At 38.2% G+C, this 27,191-nt stretch overlaps 1 pseudogene; it reads right to left on the minus strand.

The window, feature by feature from the left end:
- Positions 1-12,621: 12,621 nt before the first annotated feature.
- Positions 12,622-14,169, minus strand: LOC101327637 (SWI/SNF-related matrix-associated actin-dependent regulator of chromatin subfamily D member 1 pseudogene; annotated as a pseudogene).
- Positions 14,170-27,191: the final 13,022 nt, after the last annotated feature.

The following is a 27,191-nucleotide window of genomic DNA, read 5'->3' on the forward strand; positions in this document are numbered from 1 at the left end:
AGTTCTGTGAAAAATGCCATGGGCATTTTGATAGGAATTGCACTGAATCTGTAGATTGTTTTGGGTAGCATGGACATTTTAACAATATTAATTCTTCCAGTCCATGTGTACAAGATATCTTTCCAATTATTTGGTTGTTTTCAATTTTTTCATCAATGTCATATAGCTTTTAGAGTACAGGTCTTTTATTTCCTTAGTTAAATTTATTCCTAAGTATTTTACTCTTTTTGATGCAACTGTAAATAGGATTGTTTTCTTAATTCCTCTTTCTGATAGTTTGTTATTTGTGTATCAAAATGTAAAAGATAGCTGTACATTAATTTTCTATCCTACAACTTTACTGACTTCATTATTTAAAATCGTTTTTTTGGTAAAGTCTTCAGAGTTTTCTATGTATACGCAGTAACATGTCATCTGCAAATAGTGACAGCTTTACCTCTTCTTTTCCTTTTATTTCTTTTTATTTTATTTTATTTATTTTCCTTGTATGATTACTGTGGCTAGGACTTCCAATACTATGTTGTATAAAAGTGGTGAGATTGGGCAACTTTGTCTTGTTCCTGATCTTAGAGGAAAAGCTTTTAGTTTTTCACTATTGGATACTATGTTAGTTGTGGTTTGTCATATATGGCCTTTGTTATGTTCCCTCTATATCCACTTTGTTGATAGTTTTTATTGCAAATGGATGTTAAATTTTGTCAAATGTTTTTTCTTTATCTATAGAGATGATAGTATGATTTTATACTTTGCTTTGTTAATGTGGTGGATCATGTTGATTGATTTGTGAATACTGATCCATCCTTGCATCCCTGAAATAAATCTCACTAGACCACGGTGTATGATCCTTTTAATGTATTGTTCAACTTAGTTTGTTAATATTTTGTTAAGGATTTTTGCATCTATGTTCATCAGGGATATTGGCCTGTAATTTTCTTTTTTTCTTTTTAGGGCCTTTGATTTTGGTATCAGGATAATGCTGGTCTTGTAGAATGCATTTGGAAGTGTTCCTTCTGCTTCAATTTTTTTGAATAGTTTGAGAGGAGTAAGTATTAACTTTTCTCTAAATGTTTTATAGAATTCACCTATGAATCTGTCTCATCCTGAACTTTTGTCTGGATTTTTTTTTTATTACTGATTGAATTTTATTACTCATAATTGGTCTGTTCAGGTTTTCTATTTCTTCCTGATGCAGTCTTGGAAGATTGCATGCTTCTAGAAATTTATCCATTTCTCCTAGGTTGTCCAATTTTTTAGCATACAGTTGTCTGTAGTAGTCTCATGATTCTTTGTATTTCTGTGGTGTTGGTTGCAACTTCTCCTCTTTCATTTCTGATTTTATTTAGGCCCTCTCTCTTTTTCTGTTATGAGTCTGGCTAAAGGTTTGTCAGTTTTATATTTTCAAAGAACCAGCTCTTAGCTTCATTGATCTATTCAATTGCTTTTTTGTTTTTGTTGTTCTTTACTTCACTTATTTCCACTCTAATCTTTATTATTTTCTTCCTTCCACTAACTTTGGAGTGCTTGTTCCTCTTTCTCTGGTTTCTTTAAATGTACATTTAAAAGGTTTATTAGAGATTTTTCTTGTTTCTTGAGGTAGTCTTGTATCACTGTGAACTTCTCACTTAGAACTGCTTTTGGTGTATTCCATATACTTTGGAAAGTTGTGTTTCCATTCTCATTTGTCTTCAAGGTAACTAGTTTTCACTGTTGTGGGAATTTGACATTCTTTAGCCTTTGCCTTTCAGGCAGTAGACTGCCTATATTCAGAACCTTGGGATAGTTACTTTAATATCTCTACACCCTGGGTTTCTTATTTGTGAAAATAGGGGTAATAATTATAACTACCACAGCACAATTGGCTTGTTTCATTGATTAAATAGGCTAATGAATGTAAAAGAATTAAAACAGTGCCTGGCAATTTAGATACCCAGTTAGTAAGTGTCAGGGTTGTGGTGGTGGGAGTAGTTCCTTCTGATATAGTAGTAGTTACTAAAGGGGCACTCAGGTCCACTACTCTAGCTCCAATTTAATTTCAACTGTAATCTTAGATTATTGAAGTTAAAAATATTATTCATTAATCATGACACTACTAAATTTGCTCTGCATGATAGAAAGTGGTACAGTATTTGTCTACCCAATGAGGTTTACAACTAATTGACAGCAAACTCTCTCTCTGTTGCATTTTATTTGTATTCTCCACTGTGCCTTTCACAGTTCTTAGGGCATAGCATTCTCAGAAATTACAATTTTAATAAATTTTTCAATGCTTTTTTTTTTCGGTACGCGGGCCTCTCACTGTTGTGGCCTCTCCCGTTGCGGAGCACAGGCTGCGGACGCGCAGGCTCAGCGGCCATGGCTCACAGGCCCAGCTGCTTTGTGGCATGTGGGATCTTCCCGGACCGGGGTACGAACCCATGTCCCCTGCATCGGCAGGCGGACTCTCAACCACTGCGCCACCAGGGAAGCCTTCAATGCTTTTATTTGGCTTTATTCCACCCATATTTTCCCTGTCCTATTTGGATAATTCATTCATTCTAAGAACATTGTCCCTTTTTCTTGCCAAACTCATTTCCTTCAAGAACAGACTTAATGCTTATCTTGCCTACTGAGCTTTTATTAAGTAAATAAAAACTAAATGCTTTCTTTGCAAACACTAGAAGTGCTGGTTATAAAGAAAGATAGTGGAAAATTTGAGTGCAGTAAGAGAAAAATAAAGAACATCAAATTATACAGATTTAACTTGTTTCTCAAAGATTTTTAAAATGTCTTTTTGATGTGTCCATAGAACCATTTTGTATTCATCAAGCTGACTCCATTCCGCCAATATTGTTTTGTGATCTTTATTCTTAAACACGTGGAATTCTGAGAGCTTTGGCGGTGAGGTGAGGGGTGTAAGGATTTTCATAAGTAAAGACCTATTTATTTTCCTCTGTCCTTACACAGAATTTATTATGTGACTGAATCATCACTTGCTCAAACATTTTTGACATGCTAGATATTAAATTTTCCTTATTTTTCTAATTATGGTGTTTATATTTAGCACTTATTAATATAAAGAAGACACAATCATAGTTCTTCTCTGACCCACTTAAGGAAATGATGTCTATGAAGCATACAATAGTCAACTTCTATTTTTCTTTTTATAAGTCATGAATTAAAGAATGGAAAACGACTTGCCATAAGTTAAATCTTATTTTCCTTCCAGTATATTATGTCAAAGCCTATATTATTTTCCCAGTGGGAGCTAATGCTAGTTGTGTCTTCAGTTGTCCAGTTTCTGTAAAGACTGTACAATCTAAAAGGCCATTTTTCCCCACTGGTAAAGTGTTTGGAAACTTTTCAGTTAATCTCGTCTCACTTCTACAAAATTTATCTTTAAGACATTTTATCATAAAATGTCAACAGTCAGGAAAAGGGATGAAATAGTTCTGAAGTAAAAAAAAAAAAAAATGGCTTCATGTTCTGTATTCTAAAAAAACTTTCTTCTTGTTGTAAGATAGCAAAAGCACACAGAAATTAAGTACTTTCAATGGCAAATCATTTCTAACTGTATAAGCATATATTTCCATTATGATGGTTGAAATAAAAGTAAGACAATCCTTTCCTGATTTAGTTTTCCACGGACTTTATGCAGCAACTATTTATTTTTTAAGACCTGCCAGAGTCTAACTGGCTGAATTTTTATTTTATTTAAAAGCCTCAATATCTCTGAATTTGGTGATGTTGCCATAGAGTAAATATTATAAGTATAATCAGTAATGATGAAATAGTCATAATAGTTCTTCCTTGACTACCTGCAAGATTGGAGATGATAATAACAAACTATTATCTCTTCTGCACAAATCTATGCTACTTGAGCTAAATGCGGAATTTCCTAATAAAAACGAGTCTTCCTATTCCAGATCCCTTTGCCCAGGTAGTCTTTCCTTTTATTTTATGGATAAATTTGTAGTCTAATTAATTTTCTCCTGTCTTTTAAAAGAGGCCTTTGACCATGCAATAACAAGGACAAATTTGCCTTGCACTGATACCATGGACACAAGGATTTAGATGACAGCATTAGCAAATGCAGCTTGGCAACAGATATTTTGGAATCAAACCTGAGATTGATTTGACACTCTCTCCAAAGTCAAGCCCTCCTGCAAGAAACCCTTGCTTTCTTCTGAATACTGATACACATAGCCGGAATGTTGGCAAGGGGCAGACAGTCTAGGTAGACCAAAACAAAATGCTAGTGTCATTCTAACTACAACCTCAAAAGAGCAATTATGACAACAGTAAAGCCCCTGAAATCTCTACCATGTAATTTTTCACTTTACTTTTAGAACCATATTTTGACCTTGCTATGTGACAAAGAAAATGTATCTTAACCATAAATCTTTAGATTTATACAGCATTTTCATTACTATAAGCCACATTTTCAGAGGCCATACTCCTTAGGTGTAATTGGTATGCTTATCTTGTAAGTGCTTCGTGTCAATGGAGTAAGTTATTTTTTCCCTTTTCAAACATACATAATAAAACAACACTCAAAATTAATCTGAATAGAGCTTTAAAATTTATATTAAGTAATAAAAATATCTGTTCACAGAACCAACACTGATTAAATTCCCTACTAATCTAGTTAAATTTGTATTTATAATGTAAAATGCAGACTTACCATGTGACAAAGGTCTGAGCTAGATTCTTTCACATACTTATCTTATTTTGGCATATTTTCATTACTTTGCAGAATAATGTGAGACTGCATGTAGTTAAATACACAATTTCACACTGCTAGAAAATTATGGACCAGAAAAGGAAGCCCTAAACTGCTGACTCCACAATCAATACTGTTTTTATTAAGTACCACCAGTATTGAAAAATAATAAAAATGGTATTTATTGAACACTTACCCCGAAATTGCATATGTTACAGGACTCCATAGGCTTTATCTCATTTAAACCTCACAACAACACTATGACATAAATAATATAATTAATCCCACTCTATAGATAGAGAAATGAGAATTCAATGATCACTGAGATGATATGTATTCAGGTAGTCGGTTCCAGAGCACACACAGCTAATCATCATGCTGCATTGCTCCTGAACATCTCATTTAAAACTAAATGGAAGCACACTGTAGAACTTGGACACTACTTAAGTATTTTGTACCCAATTGCATGTTAAATTCATTATAAAATTCACAGAATCACACATCAGCCACAAGTTCTATCTTTTGGAACATCCATGTACACACATGAATTTGAATCTCACTTCTGGCTCCACACTATTTTCCTTGAAAAGTAGAAATGGTGGTAAAGACAAGGGGAAGTAGGTAAACAGGGAGAGAAAATGAAGAACCAACTTATCGCCTTTTTTCTCCTCGTTTACACTGAGCCAAGCCAAGGTGGGTGATTAAGAGAGTGTAGTGGGAAATCCCAACATACTTATGCCAATGCTATTTACTATTTGGGTTTTAAACTTCAAAACTCTGATTAAACTTCTTTAGTTTATTTCCTAACGCCAGTCTGCACCAAGGCTTTCTAGAAATAGTATTTGAACAAAGCCTAACTCCTTAACTTACTGTTTTAAATGTTTTTATTGAAGCACAATATGCAAACAGAAAAGTGAACAAATAGTAAATATGCAGCTTGATACATTTTTATAAGCACCCAGATCAAGAAACAGTATTACTGACATCCCAAAGCCACTGTCATCGTCATTCTGGTCACTGCCCTTAGCAGTAAGCACTATCTTGCTTTCCAATGATGTAGATTATTTTTGTTCCATATACTTTTTATATAAGTGGAATAAAAGGTTATGTATTATATATTAACTCAAAGTTATGTTTGTGATTCCATATTATTCTATTTAGGTGAAGAATGGTCACTCTCAGTATATAATATTTCACTGTGTGAATATACAATTTTGTATTTATTTATCTACTGTACTATTTATGAGTATTTGGGTAGTTTTCAGTTAGGAGCTAATACAAATAGTGCTGCCCCTGGACTGCTAACTTTGAACTGATGATGCTCTCTACTGAGGAGGTGAAAGGGGACAATGCTGATTTCACATTACTTCCATAAACACAGTAGCTTACAATATATGACTCAGGTGATACTAGACAGCTTCAATTGTTCATAAATGATTCCCTGATTTTCACATTTGATATGTGACATTCCACCACTAGTGACCCAGTCATTGATAGTAAACATTGTTTCTTCCTAAAGTTTTAATTTTAAATGCAATCTTATTTGGCAATACCTTAGAATATTTTAATCTCTAGGGCCCAGGGATCCATGGTTATGATTCACAACAACATAAACCATCTGAAATCGTGTGCGTTAAAATTTTTTGTGTGCATGGGTATACAGCAGACATTTCCAGTTCCCTGCCCATATCATCTTGGAATCCATTTCCACACACACCTCAGTTTACTTGAAAAATTGCAACTTTATCTGAGGTTTGTTTGTAGCTGTCTGTGCACATTTGACTTGCACATAGAACAAGCCAGAAGTTCTGTGAAGTTAATAACCCCGGAAGCAGTAGCCCTTGACAAATAATGGAAGGGGATTGGTGGATAAACATTTCCATTCGTCTGTTTCTGGTTGGCATAACTCTGAGGAAGGTAGTATGCTGCCTCCAGATTTCCTCAGCAGGATTGATTTTCAGTTGCCCATAGCGATCACTGGCTCGATCATGCATGCTTTATTGGTCTCGTGCCTTCAGCTCTCTTACTTCCACACTCCTCTGCCTTCACTTCCTGGGATCATCTCCCAAACAGACTTTTTGCACTTGAATCCTGACAGCTTATACCAAGCTTTGTGTGTATATGTGTGTGTGTGTGTGTGTGTGTGTGTGTGTGTGTGTGTGTATGTGTGTTTGCATGTGCATATAAATTTGTCTGATAAAATGCCCAGTTTCATCAAATGTTTAAGAATAACTGTCTTATCATGAATTTGTTTGCCAGATCTTTTAAAAATAGCACTTGATTCTAAAGAGAGCACTGTGAGGAGTACAGCAGGACTTGTTGCTTGCTCCTTGCATGTCTCCAAGGGATTCTGGAACCACAACTGATCTTTGGCCAACCTCTGGGAATTTGGCCCTCAGAAGACTCATTATGTTGATAATTGATAGTTCTGTTGTATACACCGGGGGCAACAGACCATGCCACATGAGCTTGTCAGGATTCTTTTGCACAAACATCAAGAGTGACGATGGGTACCAGGTTTCACTGTTGGGGTCTCGAGCTTTATTATCATGGCTGGTTGTGTAACAGGATGTGCTACATGACCAGCTCTTCATAAAAGCCTTCCCTCAGGAGAGTCTCCTAATATGTCCTTATAGTTTACAGACAGGGAAAAGCACATCCTATACAATGACCCCAGATGGGATAGGACTTGAAATTGAAAAACCTGTGCTTGGCCTCCCTGAACTCTACCCAATGTATAGCTTCTTGTTGTTCTTACTCTTGTCCTTTTTCTGTACTAAACTTAACCTTGGGCATAATCTGCTATTACATCTGGTGAATCTTCCAGAGAATCGGCAACCTTAAGGGTGGTCTTGAGACCTCTGAAACAATCACCAAGTGAATTTTGGAAGGAATGGAGAGAGCAGAAATTTTGACTCCTAGGATACTTTCTAGGGAAACGCATGCCAAGGTGATAGTTTCATAATTGGGATAGAGATCTGGAAGTCTAGTGATTAATATTGATCTATTGGATTCTCTCCAAAAAGGTGCATGTAGAAGACTTTCATAAACAACTTCACTGCCTTTGCAATTCTGCTTAGGATTCACAATTAGGGTGAACAGCAAAGAAAAGTAACTGTTGTTGGTGTCCAACTATGGAAAAAGTTTGTGAGCTCTTTCCTTTTCACCATCGACAAGACCTGCAACTAGTGAAAGTGCTCATAAATGTGTTATCCCCTAAACCACCAGAACTATAGAAGTTGGAATAGTTAATACGGAAGTCAGAAAGGGTAGAAATCTCTCTTGGCTTAATTTTGGAAAAGGGAACTTGAAGAAGTTTGAGCAGGAATTTAAACAGACTAATGCGAACTAACAGAAGGACATACTGAGTCAGGGCCATTCTTCTATTAGAACTGGAAGGCTAGAAAGCCACATGTCTGAGAGCTTAAAAATCACAAACATTAGAAGATGTCTCTTGACTTCCAAAGTGCTTCGGGCACTTCCAGATGACTTCCTGCATTTCAAGAAAACAAGATGAATTATACAATATTTAAAATCTAAGTTATAGAGTAAGCCTGCTGTGCTGGGGTTATAAATGGAATCACTTTGAGAAAATCTTTCCTTCTCTAGGAAACTTGCAGGGCACAGAATCATGGATTTAGACTTATTTTCAAGTTAATATCTATCACAAGAACTATCAGAAATACTTGATCAAAATAACATTTACTTTGTTAAAATCACTAACAACTTTTCTTTAGAAAAAAAAAAAAAATGGAGGTAGTTCAATATGGCGATGTAGATATAACCAGAACTCACCTCCTTCCGTGGATACACCAAATCTATATGCAACAATTTCCTCGGGAAAAAATCTGAAAACTAGCTGAGCAACTCCTTAACATCAGACAAATGAGAAAAAGGTCACGTGGAAATGGGTAGGAGAGGCTAATAAATAATCTTGCCATAAATCCCACCCCTGGTGCCATGACCCACAATCAGAAGCAAAAACTCACATAGCCAGAGCTTCTCTCTGAGGAGTGAAGGGTTTATACTCCACAACAGGCACCCCAACTTTTAAGACGTGCACCTAAGAGACAAGCCTCCAAAACATCTAGCTTTGAAAATTAACAGGGTTTACATCTACAAGACCCAGAAGCCTGTAGCAAACTGAGAAATGGTTCTCAAAGGGCTCATGTGTGGACTCACTCACCCCAGGGCCCAGCACGGAAGCAGCCATTTGAAAAGTACACAGACTTTATGTAAGAGAGATTAATCTCCTAATCTTAAGGCATTGGTTAGAGGGGCAGGGGCCTGCTGGGATACTCTCTGGAAATGGAGCCTGGTGTGCACTGTTGTCCTGCTCCCTTTCTGCCTTGCTAAAGCCAGTGGCTGTCATTCATCTTCTTTTTTTTAATTCTAGACTTTTTTTCCCCTTACCTAGTGCAATCTTTAGCCTCCAAACAGCAGGCACCATCTTCACTCTCTCCCTCTGCTGCACTCCAGAGTGCCACTATCTCCCAAAGTGGAGTATTTACACACATCTGGGGCCCTAAGATTTGCATCTGGTGACCTGGTTTTTGCAGCTGCCACCCAGGCGACACCCCTTGATCACTTGACTCTGAAGGCCAGGAAAATCTTGTATTCCCAGGTCCCACAGAACTGTGACAATTTAGAGGGACAATAGTTGGCAGACTACCACCCCCAGGGCACTGCACAGATGGCACACTGAAACACAGCCCCAGCCTTTCTGAGAAAGAGATCTATTTGCTTATCCAGAAGCTTTGGACTAGTAAGTGGCAGGCTTCTGGCCTGGCATACATCTAGAGGCCTATGGAAGTGTTTTCAGGAAACAGAGGCCAGTGGATGCCATCTTTGCTCTCTCCCTCTGCCTCACTCCAGCTTGCTGGTATCTCCCAGAGAGAAGCTTATAAATTTGTCTAACACCCCAATTTTTACAACTGCTGTCAGGGAATATCTCAACATTTCCTAACTCTGGTATCAAATGAAGCTTATGCTCATGGGTCCCACAGAATTGTAACCAACGGAGAAAGAGTTCTTAAATAGCTACCACTCTCAGGGCACAGCAAGAGGCAAGAGACTCAAGAGCTCAGTCTTCCTGTGAAAGAGGCCTATAAGCTTATCATCATAGCTGCTGCCTGAGGGGTAGGATTCTAATTAAACACATATCTAAGGGCTGAGTTTAAATCTTCCCAGGGGTCTTGGAGGGCAGGAGCCATCTCTGTGCTCCCCTTCTGCCTCACTACAGCTCATCAGTATCTACCAAAAAGGAGCTTAAACAACTGTCTGAAGCCCAATATTTGAGACTAACACCCAGCGGACACCCTCAGATGGCCTGGCTCTGGTGGCCAGCACGGCTAATAGTTGCAGTCCTAAAGACTGTGTAAATCTGAATATTTTAAAAGCTGCTGCCTGAGGGTGGCCTCCAATCAGCCTGAATCTAGGTGCTGACTGAGATCCTCACCTTTGGGACACTGATAGGTTTTGGTACACCCTCAACTACTGGGAGCTGTTAAAAATAAAATAGGCTGCTTGGACAATCACAAAGTTTTGAGAGATAACCAAGAGCTAGGGCAAAGTTAAACATTAAGATTTATCTCCTACATGAGGTAGATCCTTCCAGACTGGGAGAGATGGCTGTTTCACCTAGTGCATAGAAATCAACACAGAGAGTCAAGCAAAATGAGGAAAAAGAGGAATATGTTCCAAACAAAAGAACAAGATAAAACCTCAGGAAATATCCTTAATAAAATTAGATAAGTAATTTACATGATAAAGAGTTTAAGGTAATGATCATGAAGATGCTCACTGAACATGGGAGAAGAGTGGATGAACACAGTAAGAACTTCAACAAAATGAGAGAAAAATATAAGAAAGTACCAAATAGAAGTCATGGAGCTGAATAATACAATAATTGAACTGAAGAATACACTTGAGTTGTTCAAAAGCAAACTAAATGAAGTAAAGATAGATCAGTGAACTCAAAAACAGCACACTGGAACTTATTAAATCTGAGCAGCAAAATGAAAAAAAGTGAAGATAGCTTAGAGACTTATGGTACATCATAAAGCATATTAACATTCACATTATAGGGGTCCAAGAAGGAAAAAGAGAAAGAAAAAGGAGAAAACTTATTTGAAGAAATAATGGTTGAAAACTTCCCTATCTTGGGGAAGGAAACAGACATTCCGATACAGGAAACCCAGAGAATTCCAAATAAGATGAACCCAAAGAGACCCACACCAAGATGCATGATAATTAAACTGTCAAAATTTAAAGACAAGGAGAGAATCTTAAAATCAGAAAGAGAAACAAAACTTGTTGTGGACAAGAGAACCACCATAAGACTATCAGCAGATTTTTTCACAGAAACTTTGCAGGCCAGAAGTGAGTGGCATGGTGTATTCAAAATGCTAAAGGAAAAATGTTCCCAACCAAGAATACTCTACACAGCAAAGTTATCATTCAGAATTGAAGAAGAGATAAAGAGTTTTCCAGAAAAACAAAAACTAAAGGAGTTAATTACCATTAAAACAGCAGTACAAGAAGTGTTAAAGGGGCTCTTTTAAGCTGAAAAAGGTGTGGGGCAAAATTTACTAATAGAAAACTTATGAAAGTATAAATCTCACTGTCAGTTCTGCGGGTTTAGAGCCCATGCTGAACGGAATTCCCCCTCTGTGCCCAGCTGTCTCCCACCCTGCTGTGTTGAGTCTGCGAGCCTGGGATATGCTAACTCAGGGGTGATACAACCTGGGAAGAAGAATTTGAGGCTCCCCTGGAAAGATGCAAAACCATCTCAGTTGCAAGGGGCCAAGATCACGAGGTCCTGCTGCTACCTGAGGGGTCTGAAGCTTTTGAGGGCAGGGGCTGGGTAGTCACAATCCTGTGAGGCAGGGAGAGGGAAGAGTCAAAAACCCAACTCAGAGCTATTCTCCAGCCTTAGGCGCTTTCACTCCTCAGTGCCCTAGAAGTCACCAGTGGGTGTCAACTGGGCAGACAAGGGACAGGAAGACAGGGATGGCCCAGGGCTTTTACCCGTTTGATTTTAGGCCTGTTTCTCCATGAAAGGATGGGGGAGGCAGAGTGGAATGAATGAATGAGTCACACCTCCAAGCAACAGCAGAAAGGAACAGCCTCTGCTGGCAATGACAGTACCCTAGGTGAGGACCCTTGGGGCTCTGACAGAGAAAGGCAAGATTCCCCCACTCAAATGCCCTGGGTTAGGACAGGTAGGAGGGAATCCTAAAAAGCAGCTACAGGGAGTGTGGTGAGAGGGAGCAATACTAAGAGAACTAACTCTAATACTGATGTGGACCCCCTACGAGGGAGTAAGAGAAGCACTGAGACAGCAGGCCAATCCAGAGGGCTGCAGACGGACCTGGGGCTCAGTGGAGCCCAAGAACCAGGATTCCTTTAGTGCTAGAGGGCAACAAGTGAAGGGACAGTTTGCTCCAAACCTGGGAAGGAAGGAAACTGGATTCTGTTATCAGGAAAGCCAAGATCAACTAGCTTATAGAGTGCCCCCAGGCCTGAGTCTCGGAGAAGGGCTAAAGATCCCAACTCCCGGGTCTCTGAAGGGCAGGATCAGTGTAGCTGGTCCCCTTGAAGACCACTTGGCCTTAGGCCCAATCCATTCAATGCACTGATTACCACTACAGGTTCTCTCTCTAATACTATCTAGAGGTCCTATGCAGACCAGGGGAGGGTACAGGCACATGGGAACTTTGTGGGGCAAAGGGAAGCTGGGGGTAGGAAGGGATGGGGTGGGAGAAGAGGGTAACAGGTATCATGTGAGAGCCTCTTCATTGGTGTTGTCCTAGAAGCAACAGCATCCCCCGGAAGGCCCCAAGCAAGACCAGGGAAGGTGCTATGAGGCAGGCAGCACAGGGCCCAAATAAAGAAATCGGTGCAGCCAAATCAGGGCTGTGGGAGAAGCCCTATGTGTTTCGGATTCCCAGGGCTTGATCTAATTCTTGTCGTCTCTGCTGCATCTTGGAGCAGAAGCATCGGCACACGGCCTCCTGTGCCCAAGGCTGGAAGTAGAACTCAGCTCGGCGCTCTTCTTCTGGGTTACCCATCACATCAGTCATGGTCTTGAGGTCCCAGCACTGGGACTGAAGCCAGTCATTGATGAAACCCTGAGGGTCTCTGGCAAAGCTCAGCATGAACTCTTGCTGGGTCTTCAGCTGATTGATAGTTTCTATTGTCTCATGGATCTTGTTGTCTAGAGTAGCAATCTCCTGCTGGCTGGCAGTAGACAGCAGAAAAGAATTCATCTGGGTCTTCAAGGTATCATCCACTTCCACATCGATGTCATAACACGCTGTCTTTTTCTGATCATTCGGGTCAACACTGATGACATGATTAATGATGATGGGCTCTGGTGGCATAAGCAAGGCGTGGAGCTGTTGGGGGATCTCTGAAAACGTCATAGGTTGAGACTCAAAGATCTGCTGGAGGTACTTGTCACAGATAACAAACTCCTGCTCATGTGGGTCCTGGAGCTTATGCATCTTAATATATTGCCACAGTGCTTGAATGATCACTGGACGGGTCTGGGTGTGGATGCCCAGCAGCAGAGCCAGACGAGGGTCTAATTTAAACTGAGGAGGCTGGTAATCCAGCATCAGCAGGACAGTACACCGTACATTCACACATCCTGGCCGCTTCACCTGGAAGCCATCTGTCTCCTGGGTAGTGGCGGTCCTGTGCCATTCCACCAGATGGTTATCTGGCCCATACAGGTCTTTGTCCAGTTCGATCACCAAGGACTTAAAAAAAGAAGAGAACTTCCTCTTTTGTTTGGTGGCATCATATTTGGACAAGGCTGAATCCTCCAGGAGCCGTCCTTCTACCCGAAGCTCCCAGGAAGCCACCGTCCCTTCCCCATCCTCAGCATCTGACTTAGCCGGATTGAAAGTGTTAGAAATGAAAATTCGCAGCTTCCGTTTTTTCTTGATGGGACGTTCCAAGGCTTCCTGGATATCTAGCTGTTTCCTCATGATAGTCTGGTCCAGTTTCCTTTCAAAAGCCAAGAGATCCATATAGGCCTGGGATTCTGGTACCAGTTCACGAATCCTTTGAGGTAGAATTTTGTCAGTCATCTTCTTTTTCTTTGCATTGTGGTTCCGATTTTGGACTGCCTGCTGCTGGACCTGCTGAGGTGCAGGTCTCTTGAGGGACTGGTCCATCCCTGACTGGGCCAGGCCAGGTAGGACTGAAGGTTTCCCCCCATAGCCAGGGGGTCCCATGGAAGGTCCCTGAGGTGTCATTCGGCTGCCTGGTAGCATACCTGGTCTCGGATAGGCCGCTCCGGGCATCGGGGAGCGGTACAGCCCTTGACCCGGCGCCGGGCCCATTCGCACCGGAGGCCCCGGAGGCCCGCCCAGACCCAGGGCAGCCGCCGCGCCCGCCCCTCCTGAGGCTCCAGCGCCGCCGCTCGGAGCCACAGACTGGAAAGCCGCCCGGGCCACCATCTTTCCCAGAGCCGCTGCTCCAGCTGCACAAACAACCGGAACCGGAACTCCCCGCGACCCCCGCGCTCCCCGCCCGCCGGCCCGGCCGCCCGGCTGGCCCGCCGGCATGGGAGGCTCGGGGCAGCGAGCCGAGATTAAATTTTTAAAGTCCTCATCGAAAGAAAAAATTTTGTAGTAATGTATGCTGACAGACTTTAACTAGACTTACTGTGGGAAACATTTTGCAATGTATAAAAGTATTGAATCATTAAGTTGTACACTTGAAACTAATATAATATGTCAATTATTCCTCAATAAAAAAATAAACAAATAAAATTTAAAAAAAATTTTAACAAGAAAAGAAATTCTGATAAACTTAAGCCAGTATGACACCTTCTCTATGCTGTGTGAATTTTCTATGCCCTGGAAAAGCAAGACAAATGAAATATCACTCTAATTTTATGTACTATTTGTAAACATAAACATCCACGATATTGTCTAATTTAAAATTGGTGATATTGTAATAAAATAGTTCTGAATCATACTTGTTTCGTAAGCAAAATGTAATGTGATTTTCTAACTTTAGATTTGAACAACGTGTTACCTTGAATTTAAACAAAAAACCAAAAAAACGGCTAAGGTATCTTTCTAGCCCTCTGATGGGCACCTGCTGGATCCCCACCCCTGTCTCTGAAGCCTCTGTCCATGGTCCTACCATGAATCCACCAGCTATACCGAATTCCCTACTGAGCTCCAGCCTCAGAGTGCTGAGTTACATGTTGGAACTGCCTGCAGGGCAGGCCAGTGCCTGTTCTTCCCACAGGCCACCTCTCTACATGAGCACCTCTGTTCTTCTCAGACCTGTGCAGTCTCCAGTGCTGGGATTAGCTTCCCATGAGGACAGGCCTGAAACGAGGACCATCCACCCAGGAACTGACGTAGATGCCTATATCCCAGGGAAAGGAGCAGAAAGTCTGCTGCAGGCTCTGAATTGGCTAGAGAACCTTCCGAAAAGGCACTGAAGTGAATCCCCCAGCTGCAGTGGCCACAGGGAGACTGGTGGGAGCAAGCAGGCCAAGGTGTCCTCTCCAGGGAGCTCTGCCAGGGCCTGTCTATGCCCCAGCGACAGCTGTACTGGCTTCAGATCCCAGAGGCTCTGCAGCAGTTGTGCAGGTGAAGAGGGGTCTCAAACAGTAGTCAAGAGCTTCCTGAACAATTTTTCACCCCAACTCCCCACTTTTCCTAATTAAACATTTGGAAGAAAGCTTCCTCACAGAGGACTTTTTAGGTCAGTGAAGCTACTCTGTTTAATACTATAATGGTGGATATATGCCATTTACACTTGTCTAAACCCATAGAATGTACAACACCAAGAGTGAACCCTAATGCAAACTATGGACTTTAGGCAATTACGTGTCAGTGTAGTTTCATCAATTGTCGCAAATGTACCACTCTGCTCAGAAATATTGATAATGGGGGAGACTATGAATGTGAGGGGGAAGGAAGTAAATGGGAAATCTCTGTATCTTTTCAATTTTCCTGTGAACTTAAAACTTCTCTAAAAAATAAAGTCTATTTAAGAATTATACATAAAAAAGGAAAACATGGAAAAAAAGGACTTTGCTCCACAAGCTCCCAGGGCACTTGAACAAAGCTCCTTGTAGTGGGTCTACGCACAGTCCTTCACTTTTAAGCCAAAGTGCCCTGTTTTAGGGAAATCATTTTGCAATCAGATCCTAAACTCATGGGGCCTTTTAAATAGCCCCGTTTCATCTTCCTCTTGCCCTCAGACTTCAGACTCTGTATTTCTCATGGAAATACTTACTTCCTATTCCCTCCTGACAAACCTCAAACTCTCTTTTTATTTCACCGTATACATTGACAGCTCATTAAACCCAGTCCAATCCATTAGTTTCATAGAACGATTAATTTCGTCCTAGGAATAAAGGGGAATATTTATATTCTATTTTTCTAGTGTATCAGAGAAAAGAGAAGTTTTTAAAAGTTAGATAATTCACCATAAAAATGCAATGGCATACTTTCTTTCCCTCACTGACTGTTCAGATCCATAACCATGTTGTGCCAGCTTGGCTGTGCCCATAAATCATATCTTAAATCGATACATATATTACTTCTAATACTCCTGCCACTGCTCTAATCTAATTCATTATCATCTTTTACTTCTATCCCTACATACTCAAATGCACAACCCTTTCTTCGTCCCTTATTGAATCATTGGTCCTTAAAAAGACAAATGGAACGTATATACCTGAAGAACAAGCAAGCTTTGATTCATTATACACAAGTTTTTGAGCAGGGAATATGATATCCACCGTGGCTTTAGCAGACTGCTTTTTGTGGTATGAGTCACTTCAGAGCAGTAATTTGGTGTCATGGTGATAAAGAAGGAGAAGAGGGAAAACATCTTAACATTTCGCAGCAGAAAATGTCTTCCTAAATAACATAAAATATCAAAAGTGCAACAGTGGCTCTGACTATTGCTGGAGCTCCTGATGCATTTAAAATTTAAGTGCAAGTAGAAAATGAAAAAGTCCTTCTGGACCTGTGGTTTTCGATTGTTGGAGATTTTGCACCCCAGGGGACACTTGGCACTGTCTGGAGACATTCTTGAATATCCAGGGGATGCTACTGGCACGTAGTGGTAGAAGTCAGGGATGCTGATAGTGCCCTGCAATATATAGGGCAGCCCTTCACAACAAAGAATTATGCAGCCCACAATGTCCATAGTCACATTTGAGAAGCTCTGTTTTAGACCAACCCTCTCATTTTACATATGATGAATCTAAGGCCCAGGGTCTCAAAAGTCTACAGAGAAGCAAGATGTTCCCTCTCTGCCTCATCTGCATAATAGGTTATGGTCCTAACAAGCCTTACAATCAAACTATAGGATCCAAACTGCAGGAAAGACATAGGTTTTACAGGAACCCAGGGATTCACCAACATGATAACTAATTTCCTTTTATGGAAATGTTAAATCTCATTGCTTTCCCTCTGTGGAAGAAAAAAAAATTACCAAGAAACAAAAACCAAAGTAGGCTGATTTTAGGAGAACGCGATAGCCAAGGGTTTCCTAAATTAAGTTTCTTGCAAGAAACCAAAGAACTCAGAATTTGGAGCTTTCTTCTGGGATAAAAATAAAACTCATATGAGCCTTGGAGAATTTGAGTCACCCACTCTTTGGCACCTAAAATTTCACTTACCCTAACAGTGTCTGTAGTGTGTGTGTGTGTGTGTGTGTGTGTGTGTGTGTGTGTGTGTGTGTGTGTGTGTGTGTGTGTGTGTGTGTGTGTGTGTGTCTGTGTGTTTTAAACCACTAATCTGATTTTTTCACTCCCCTGCTTAAAAAGCTCACCAATGGCTTATCATTGCAATCCCAATAAATCCCTTTTATCAGTGCCTTTAAGACTCTACTGGATCTGCTCTTCTCACCATCTTTTCCCCTTCTCCCCTTTTCTCTACCTCAGGACTTTGAACTTATTCTTCCCTGTAAAGGAAGAGCTACTTCCCCAGATAATTTTATTTTTAGCTCCTTCTCATCATTCATTCAGGCCTTGGCAAAAATGTCATCTCTTCAGGAAAGATCACCCTATTTAAAGAAAGTCACCCCCGTGATTACCTATCATAGTCACTGTTTATTTCCTTCATAACACTTAGAAAATCTAGAATTATTTACACATTGTTTAGTTGTTAACTCTTTCCTCCTACTAGAATGTAGGATTGTGTCTGTTTTGTTCAGTGCTATATCCACTGCACCTAGAACACCCTATGGAGCTTAGTAGAACCCAGTAGGTTTGTTAAATGTATGAATGAGTGAAGTCAGTGCCAATAGTGAGAAAAGGGAAAGAGATTTTAGTGTGAGATTCCAGGGGAAGAGAAAATGTTGGGGTGCGTGTGCAGAATAAGTTCTCCCAGGAACAAAAATGATCAAATAAAGGGGTAAGAATGACCTTGTCGGGAGTGACATCTCTAAGGAGTCAGTCCTGAAATGACAGTCTAAACGAAGCACTACTTAATTCTGAATAAAAGGAACAGTTAAAATAGGAATAGCAGAGATGTTGTTTAAGGGTACAAACTAGTAGATAAGTAAGTCCGAGAGATCTAACACACAGTAAAGGGAATACAGACAACAATACTGTATTATAATCTTCAAATTGGCTAAGAGACTAGATCTTAATTATTTCCACCACACACATAAAAATAATAATTATGTGACATGATAGGGATGTTAACTATAGCTACAATGACAATCGTTTTACAATATGTAACATATTAAATCGACGTGTTGCACACCTTAAATTTACAAATGTAAAAAAAATAGTGAAAAACATCTCTTCATCCTTTTAAGATTTCCTGCAGTTCTGTAACTTTGAGTTTATCACTTTCCATAACTCAATGACTTGGGTTCCTCCTCTCTAAAATGAGATGACACAAATATCTCATAGACAACACAATCTCATAGAACTGTTGCTAGGATTAAATTGGATGTTAAACACAAAGGGTTTTACTGCAAAGCCTGGTATCTAGTGTTTAATAATTATCATTACTAGTAGTTGGCAATATGGTTTATTAATGGTTTATTGCTGTCTGCTTTCATTTACTTACTATCAGTAACAAAACCAAACAAGAAAACAAAAACAGTTTTTAGGAAACCCAGAAGGAACTGTGTGGCTGTTTCAAAAGTAGCAGCCTAGGGAGAAATGAGGGAATGGCACACGGCTCCAAGCAGAGCCCAAGTGGGATACAATGCAGGGGGAAGGGCTGATGATGGTAGCTAGGAGGAAGAAGGCAGACAAATCCTTTTGGCCTGTGGGAGGGAAGAGGGAAGTGTAGCACAATGGATCCCTCAAAGTTTACTGCCCACAGAGGACTAAAGAGTTGGTCTAGGGTTATGCTGGTTGTGGATGGAAAAGGAGAGAGATGTTGAGTTTGAGACATTTTCTAGGGAAAGAAAGAACCAGAATTAGGAGCTAGCTACCTATCTGAAATAGAAAAATAAAGGTGTGAAAAACGAACTTAAAAATACTGCAGAAGATTGAAATATAAAAGTGTTCTAGACTTTCTAGTTTTTTCTCAAACTTTCCAATTTGTCAATATACGCGCAGCTCCATAACACATATGTTTTTGTCTATTTTTGGGTCTGTTTTATTTTCTTTTTCCCCATTCCTTTTCCTCTCCCTCTGTGTATTTCTATCTCTAGGTCTTTTTAATTCGTTGGTTTTTTTTGGACATTTTGAGTATGTTCTCAGATGGTTTCCATGGGGAATAATAACTAAAGTGAGAGCCATATTCCCTTTCTAGAGGCACTTCTAACATGAGCTTCATGGCTCCATGTGATTAAAATAATCTTTATTTGCTTCAAAATAGTCATGAGGCTGTGTCTCCCACAAGGTCGTAAACAACTTGAAGTAAGAGCATGTGGTATTTGCTTTCCATCCCTGTTGCTGAGTATTGTGTCTGTCTGACATATTGCCAGCATCTAATAAATGAATATGTTGATATTAAATGAATAAGTAGTATTTATTTACTTTCAAAATAGCATCTACTAAAGGACGCAACACAAAGTTCATGAAAGAGAAACTACAGATATATTGAAATGGAAGCAACTTTGCTAACAGGTGGAGGGTCTAACTGACATTCACATTGCCCATTTGGGTATGGCAAATAAACAGTGAAACAACCACCAAACTCCTCAGTAATAAAAGATGAAAATTAAAACCAGAGATAATTCCTTTCTAATCAATTAACATTTAAAAACTATTATTGTTCACTGACCTTTAGGGTATAGAAAGAAGAAGAGTCTCATACTCTGATATTGGTAATAAATATTGTTACCCTTTTGGAAAATAAGTAGCAAAATATATCTTGCTTTGAATATGTTCTTTGACCAGAAAATTCTACTTGTAGAAAATGACTCTAAATAAGCAACTGGAAATTAATAAAAGATAGTCTCTACACCTAAAATGTTGAAAACTGAAGCTACCTAAATTTTTAACTTTAGAAATAGAAATATATCATGTGCATTCACTGAATATTATATATTATAAATTGTTTGTAAAATGTTTTTAATGACAAAAAAGTGAATATTATTTTAAAGCAATAAAAAACAAGATAAAAATTAAATATTGATTTTGAGCCTATTTGCACATATATAAAATGTATATATATTTCTGTATTTTCTAAATTGTATACAATGAACAATAAGAGAAAAACAAACAAGGATATAAAACTTTAAATAGATTCCTCCCTGGCCCCTATCCCCTTATCAAATTATAAATAGTGAGTGATGGCCCTAGTAGCATAGAGTACAATAATGCCTGCATCTTGGTTCTAATATCGCTGTCCAACAAAAGGAACCATTGCTCCTTGGAGAAATGGCTGACCTAGGCCAGGAGCAAGGAGTTCACAAGATGAGTCTGGAGCATACTGTAGTGCCAAAAGTAAAGCAGTGCTAAAAAAATGTATGGGGTTATGTGAAAGGGACACAGGAGTCAACAGAAAGCTGACTCAATAGACGAAGCTAGAACAATTTGAGAAACAAAATAGGGTAGTATTGGATTATAACCCAAAGTATAAACTAAATATCCATGATTCCATACTGATACAAATACATGATCAAATAAATAAATAAGTGGGGGAGAATAGACAAATATCCCTTGCAGAAGAATTCCAAATAATTTATACAGACAATCAGCCCTCATAAGAGATAGCATATATCCCCAGACCTTAAAGAGTGGGCTGTGCATAATGACTTCCTTCCAAAGAGTACAGTATGGAAAGAGGAAAAAAAGAGTAACTTGCTAATGAAGAAACTGGATAAACACTACCTCTACTAGGTGATTATGGTCAATATTAATAGTGAAAAATCCTGGTGATAGCATGTATCTTTCATATGATGTGATAAACATGTCATTTTTTCTTTATGATCTTTCTCTCAAAAAACCATAACTCCAGTCTAATAAGAAGAAAAACAGCAGACAGATTACAATAGAGAAGCAACCTACAAAATACTTGACCAACACTACTAAAAACTGTCAAGGCCATCAAAAGCAAGGCAAGTCAGAGAAACTGTCACAGCCAAGAGGAACATAATGAGATATGACAAGTAAATGTAAGTTGCTATCTTGGATGGGATCCTGGAACAGAAAAAGGAAATTAGGTAAAAACTAAGGAAATCTGACTAAACTATGGACTTTAGATAATAACAACATATCAATCATAATATATTAATATTGGTTCATTATTTGCATTAAAAAAAGTACCATACTAATGTAAGTTGTTAATAATGGGGGTAACTGGGTAAGGGAGTTCTATGGGGAACTCTCTGTACTATCTTCCCAAGTTTTCTATAAACATAAAACTGTTCTAAAAACAAAGTCTATTAAAAAATAATTTGTGGTTTTATGTTAAATAAGTTCTTTATCCAAATGAACTATCAAGTATGACACATCTCAAAAGAATCACCTTCCACATATATTTCCTTAGGAAAATCCTAGAAAAAAATGCTCTACCAAACAAAGGGTGGCAAATAAGAAAAAAGGAAAAATGGAATTTAAGACAAAGGAGACAACAAAGCAATTCCTAAGGTGATGGCTTTAGAAAATCCTAAGACAAGTCTGGGTAGCCAATGTAGACAGCAACCAGTCCAGACCTTCATGGAAGGACAGAGGTAGAGGTAGAAATAGTCATGGCTCCAAGAAAAAAAAATTGATTTGTTATTTTACATGTATGCATGTATATAGAAAAAAAAATTTAATTCACACTAATGACATTTATACAGAAAATTAAGGAACAAAAACAATATAACCATAGGCAATTATTTCCTACAAGGAAAAGAAAAAGTTTCACAGAAAAGGAAATATGAATAATATTTACCATAGTCATGATAATGTAACATATGGAAATACAGTATTTTATCTAAAGGTTATGCAGTTATCCCCCACTTTACCAAAGTTTGCTTTATGCCACTTTGCTTTTACAAAGGACCTACATTAGTACCTGTTTTTGCTGAACCATAGAAGTCATGAGAAGATTTTCACTTTTACCAAAAAAAGGCCAAAAGTGAAATAAGCATTCGGCATTTGTTTTGCAGCAACCCCGTACAGAGGCATCACATGCCCTGAGCAGTGAGAGTGATACCACTAAGCACCTTCCCCAGGTACTATTCTCAGCATCTTGGTATCAAGCTATCATAGCTTTAACGTGTGTCTGTGAGCATCTGTACTTTATCTCGAATTATTTTGTGTATCCGTTAGCAAGATGTGGCCTAAGGTAATTGCTTCTTTACTTTATGCCATTTAGGCTTATGACAAATTTCATACGAATGCTCTACTCCTGAAGAGCAGGGGAAAGCTGTAACTATATTTCAAGTGTGGAGGAGGCAAATTGTATGAAGGGGATTTGGGAGAGATGTGTAGGGGATTGAAAGGGAGCTAAATCTTTATCTTTCACAGCAGGAAATCAGATGTTGTACTTATTTTATCTTTAATTTGCTCTTTTCCTAACTTCATAAGTGAATATTTAAAATGATCGATTTTTAAGTCTTTCTCCTTTTTTTTTTTTTTTTTTTTTTTTTTTTTTTGTGGTACGTGGACCTCTCACTGCTGTGGCCTCTCCCGTTGCGGAGCACAGGCTCAGCGGCCATGGCCCATGGGCCCAGCCACTCCGCGGCATGTGGGATCTTCCCGGATCGGGGCATGAACCCGTGTCCCCTGCATCGGCAGGTGGACTCTCAATCACTGCGCCACCAGGGAAGCCCCCCTCTCCTTTTTAATATGATCATTTAGTTCTATAAGTTTTCTTCTTAGTTCTGCTTTAGGTACATCTCATAATGTTTTTTAAATTGTATTTTAAAATTAGCATATAATAAAAGAATGTTTTGTAGGCTTCTAAGTCTATGAATTTTGACATGTGAATGGATCCATGAAACAACCACCCTAAGTTCCATCGCCCTAAAAATACTCCAACATGATATCTCTCATTATCCCTATCTCCCGACTCCCAGTCTCTGGCAACTACTGAACTGTTTTCCCTAATTATAATCTTATTTTTTTGAAAGTGTCAAATAATGGAATCATGCAGTTTGTAACCTTGTATGGCTGGCTTCTTTCACTCAGTAGAATGCCTTTGAGATCCACCTAGATTGTTGCACGTATCAATACTTCACTCTTTTCTGTTGCTGAGTTAAAAAGGAAGATGGAGTTGTCATCAACTAATTTGAAGCCAAGAATAGAGCAGGTTTGGAGAAAAAGATCAGTTGTTTAGTTTTAGATATGTTTAATTTGAGATGTCCATTTGCCATCTAAGTGGAGATGTAAAAGTAAGCAGTTGGGTATTTCAGGCTATCTACCTATTTATCCAAAAAGAGAAATATACTCCCTCCCTCTCTCTCTCTCTCTCTCTCTCTCTCTCTCTCTCTCTATATATATATATATATATATATATAGAGAGAGAGAGAGAGAGAGAGAGAGAGAGGGAGAGAGAGAGAGAGAGAGACATACACTGAAGACTGAGACCTGAGGTAACTGAAAGTTGAAAGGTCAATGAAAAAAGAAGGAATCAAAAAGAAGACCAAGAAATAGTGATCAGAAAAGTAGGAGAGAAAACAAGAGACTATAAAAAGCTGTAGTCTAAGTCAAATAGAAGTGACTTAGAAGAGGAAGTGATGTGTTAATTGCTTATAAATTAAGAAATATAAGGACAGAAAGTTGAGCATTGGAATTATCAATGAAACCTATTGATAACTTTGACCAAATAGAAGTGACTTAGAAGAGGAAGTGATGTGTTAATTGCTTATAAATTAAGAAATATAAGGACTGAAAGTTGAGCATTGGAATTATCAATGAAACCTATTGATAACTTTGACCAGTATTGGTGGAATGCTGAAAACAAAAGCTTGATTTTAGAGAGAATGGGAGGGGCGAGGTTTGGAAACACCAAATAGAGTTTGCTACAAAGGGAAGTAAAGATATCTGGCTGTTACTGGTGGAGAAATTAAGATCAAAATAAACTACTGTTTTTCTTTAAGATTGGAGTGTTACTGCATGTTTGTAGACTGACGGGAATAGTGCAGTAGAGAAGGAAAATGGATAGTATCAAAAATTGAAAAATGAATAATAGCAGTATATATACGTTTTACATATATATATATATATATATATATATATATATATATATATATATACACACACACACATTATTCAGAGGTAAAGATTAGATAAAGCTTAAATTGAAATTAGAAATCAGGAGAGAGGTAGAGTAGTGTGGGGCAAGTTACTGCTGTTTTTCTTTCATTCTTGTTAGCATAACAAGTGTAACAGTATAGGTTTAATCACAAATCTAAGTTGAAACTACATTCTGTTAACTCTGAATTGAAATGACAATAAAGTGCACCTTTCCTTCATAGTCATTTTCTACACAGGCAAATTAGTTTAGGTAACCAAATTAACTGTTTTATCCCCAAGATTGGACCTAAAACCTCTTAACCTTTGGCAGTTAATATCATCTATTGGACTGAGATTTTCCAGTTGTACTACAGACTTGTACCATTGTGAATTCAGTAGTGAAAATAGACTGCCAGTCTCAAAACTCCCTGAGAAAACTCCAAGAATTTACTACTCTGAATGATCTTTAAACAAACAACACCACAAACAACGATATAATACTCGGTTTATCCAAATGTAAGTGTTGGCGAATTGAAAGCACCTACCTGCTTGGTAGTGCCACCTGACAGGCCACACTGTCTTTCTCCAGTTCTTAGCACAGTAGAGAGACCTAAAAGTTGTCCATAAATCAATCCCTCTGTAGTGGATTAATGATCTATCCCACACTTACAATAATACATCCCTATTTGCTATAGAAATTTAGAGTTGGGAGGACCCTAACATAAGAAGTTTCAGAATTGAAAAACTTAAATGTTCCAAGTTTACCCAGATTATTAGTAAAAGAACCAGATAAAGAACATGGGATATCCTCACTCTTGCTCCAACTCTGCTTGGCTGGCAGGTTAATAATCTTTTCCTTCCTATTTACCTACCTACCTACTCCTTCTGAGTCTTATTATTAGTTCCTCCTCACCAATTTGATGTCTAAATTTTATCTGGTTACCCACTAACTCTCTAACCTCATCTTTAACCACTCTCATCTTTGTTCACTCCTCTCTGGGCAAAGAACCCCCTGCCCAAGGCCATACACTTGTCCTCCTCCTACCTGAAGAGAAAACCATCCCATAAAAAATAACCAACACCCACCATTCCAATACTCCGTTTTATTTTTCTCCATATCCTTTATTATCATCTTACATATCATATATATTTACTTATTCATTTGTATACTGTTTCTCTTCCCCTGATAGAAAATAAGCTCCATAAAGAGAGAGTTTGCTTATGTTATAACTGCTACATTCTCAGTGCTTAGAAAAAAATGAATGGCCCATAGGATTGACTCAATATTTGTTTAATGAAGGAATGAAGGAATTTTAATAATAAAATTGAAAGGTTTGGAATAATATGTATTTGGATATATAAAACTCTGGCAGAAAATGCATTTTCATTTCAACTACTCATAGAATTTTCACCAAAATGAGTGTGTACTATAATACAGAAAAAAATTACAAAAAAAGTACCAGATATTTTATAACCATACAAAATAAAATGAATTATAAAAAGATAACTAAAAATCCCTTAATTGGATAATTTAACATTCTTTTAACTAAATACTGGGATGAATAGAAAATGTAACATAAATTAAATTATATTAAATTGATGAGATGCAGCTAAAACCATATAGGAAAGGAATATTTATCTTTAAGTTTGTATTGTAGCAAAGACATACTGATAAATAAGAAATAAGCATTCAACAAAAGAAACCAGAAAAATAGAATATAAGAAAATAAAAGCAGGACATAAATATCAGTAAAAATATAAAAAAGGCAAAAGGGAAATATCAACAAAATTTACAATTGATGCTTTTAGAAGATTAATAAATTAGGCAAAATTCTAGTGAGACTGTCCACAAAAAATAAAAAGAGGCACCCACACAAACACACATAAAAATACACAAATGCACACACACATGTTCCTATGCTACTAGGAATAAAGAAAGTAAACATAGTCACTGATATACTAAAGACCTGAAAATATCATAAGAGACTACTATGCACGATTTTATTGCAATAAAATGAAAAATTTCTGGAAAATTATAATTTACAAAAACTCACTCAAGAAGAAGTAGAACAACTGAACAGTTTTATAATTACTGAAGAGAAAGAAGAGTAGAATAGAATCCACACATAGAAATAAACTCATAGCGGGTAGGTGTGTGGATTTAGGTCTAGGCAGTTTTATAAAAGAAAGTTACCCAACGTCTAATAAACAGATGATTCCAGTTTCATGCAAATTATTGTCAAAAAAGAAAAAAAAACAAAAATAAACAGAAACAGTATAATCTTAATACCAATATTTTAGAAGGATAGGTCAGGAAATGAACATATATACAAAATTTCCAAAGAATATCTTAGCAAAATATGATATCTATGCAGGCCTTCCACATGTGAAGCCTAACCTAATCCAGCCTTGCCTATAACTAAGTGTAAAAGTCTGCCTAACTCTAAGGTTACGAATAAGCCTCCAAGTCTGCTTCTAAACTGTACTCTTTGTCTTTAATAATAAATATTTTGGCCTCCTTATTTATTCCTTTATCAAATTATACTGAACTTCAGCATGAAAAGGAAGAAGGATACAATTTATTGAGGTACTGTCACTGGGTGTTTAATATATGTCAAGATGTAACCTAAAAATTTTGTAATTATTAACTCATTTAATTTTCACAGTGTCCCCACATGGTGCAATATTTGTAAACTGAGGAATGACCCAGTTTAAGTAACTTGCTTAAGATCATACAGCTAGTGAGGATGGAGTCAGGATTTCAATTCTGATGAAATGAATTACTTGACTTTACAATCCAGTGGCAAAAGGAAGGCATTTCAACCAAATGGAGCTCTAATTATAGCAAGTAAAATATTTCTT

The sequence above is a fragment of the Tursiops truncatus genome, chromosome 5, assembly GCF_011762595.2.
Source record: "Tursiops truncatus isolate mTurTru1 chromosome 5, mTurTru1.mat.Y, whole genome shotgun sequence".
NCBI lineage: Eukaryota > Metazoa > Chordata > Mammalia > Artiodactyla > Delphinidae > Tursiops > Tursiops truncatus.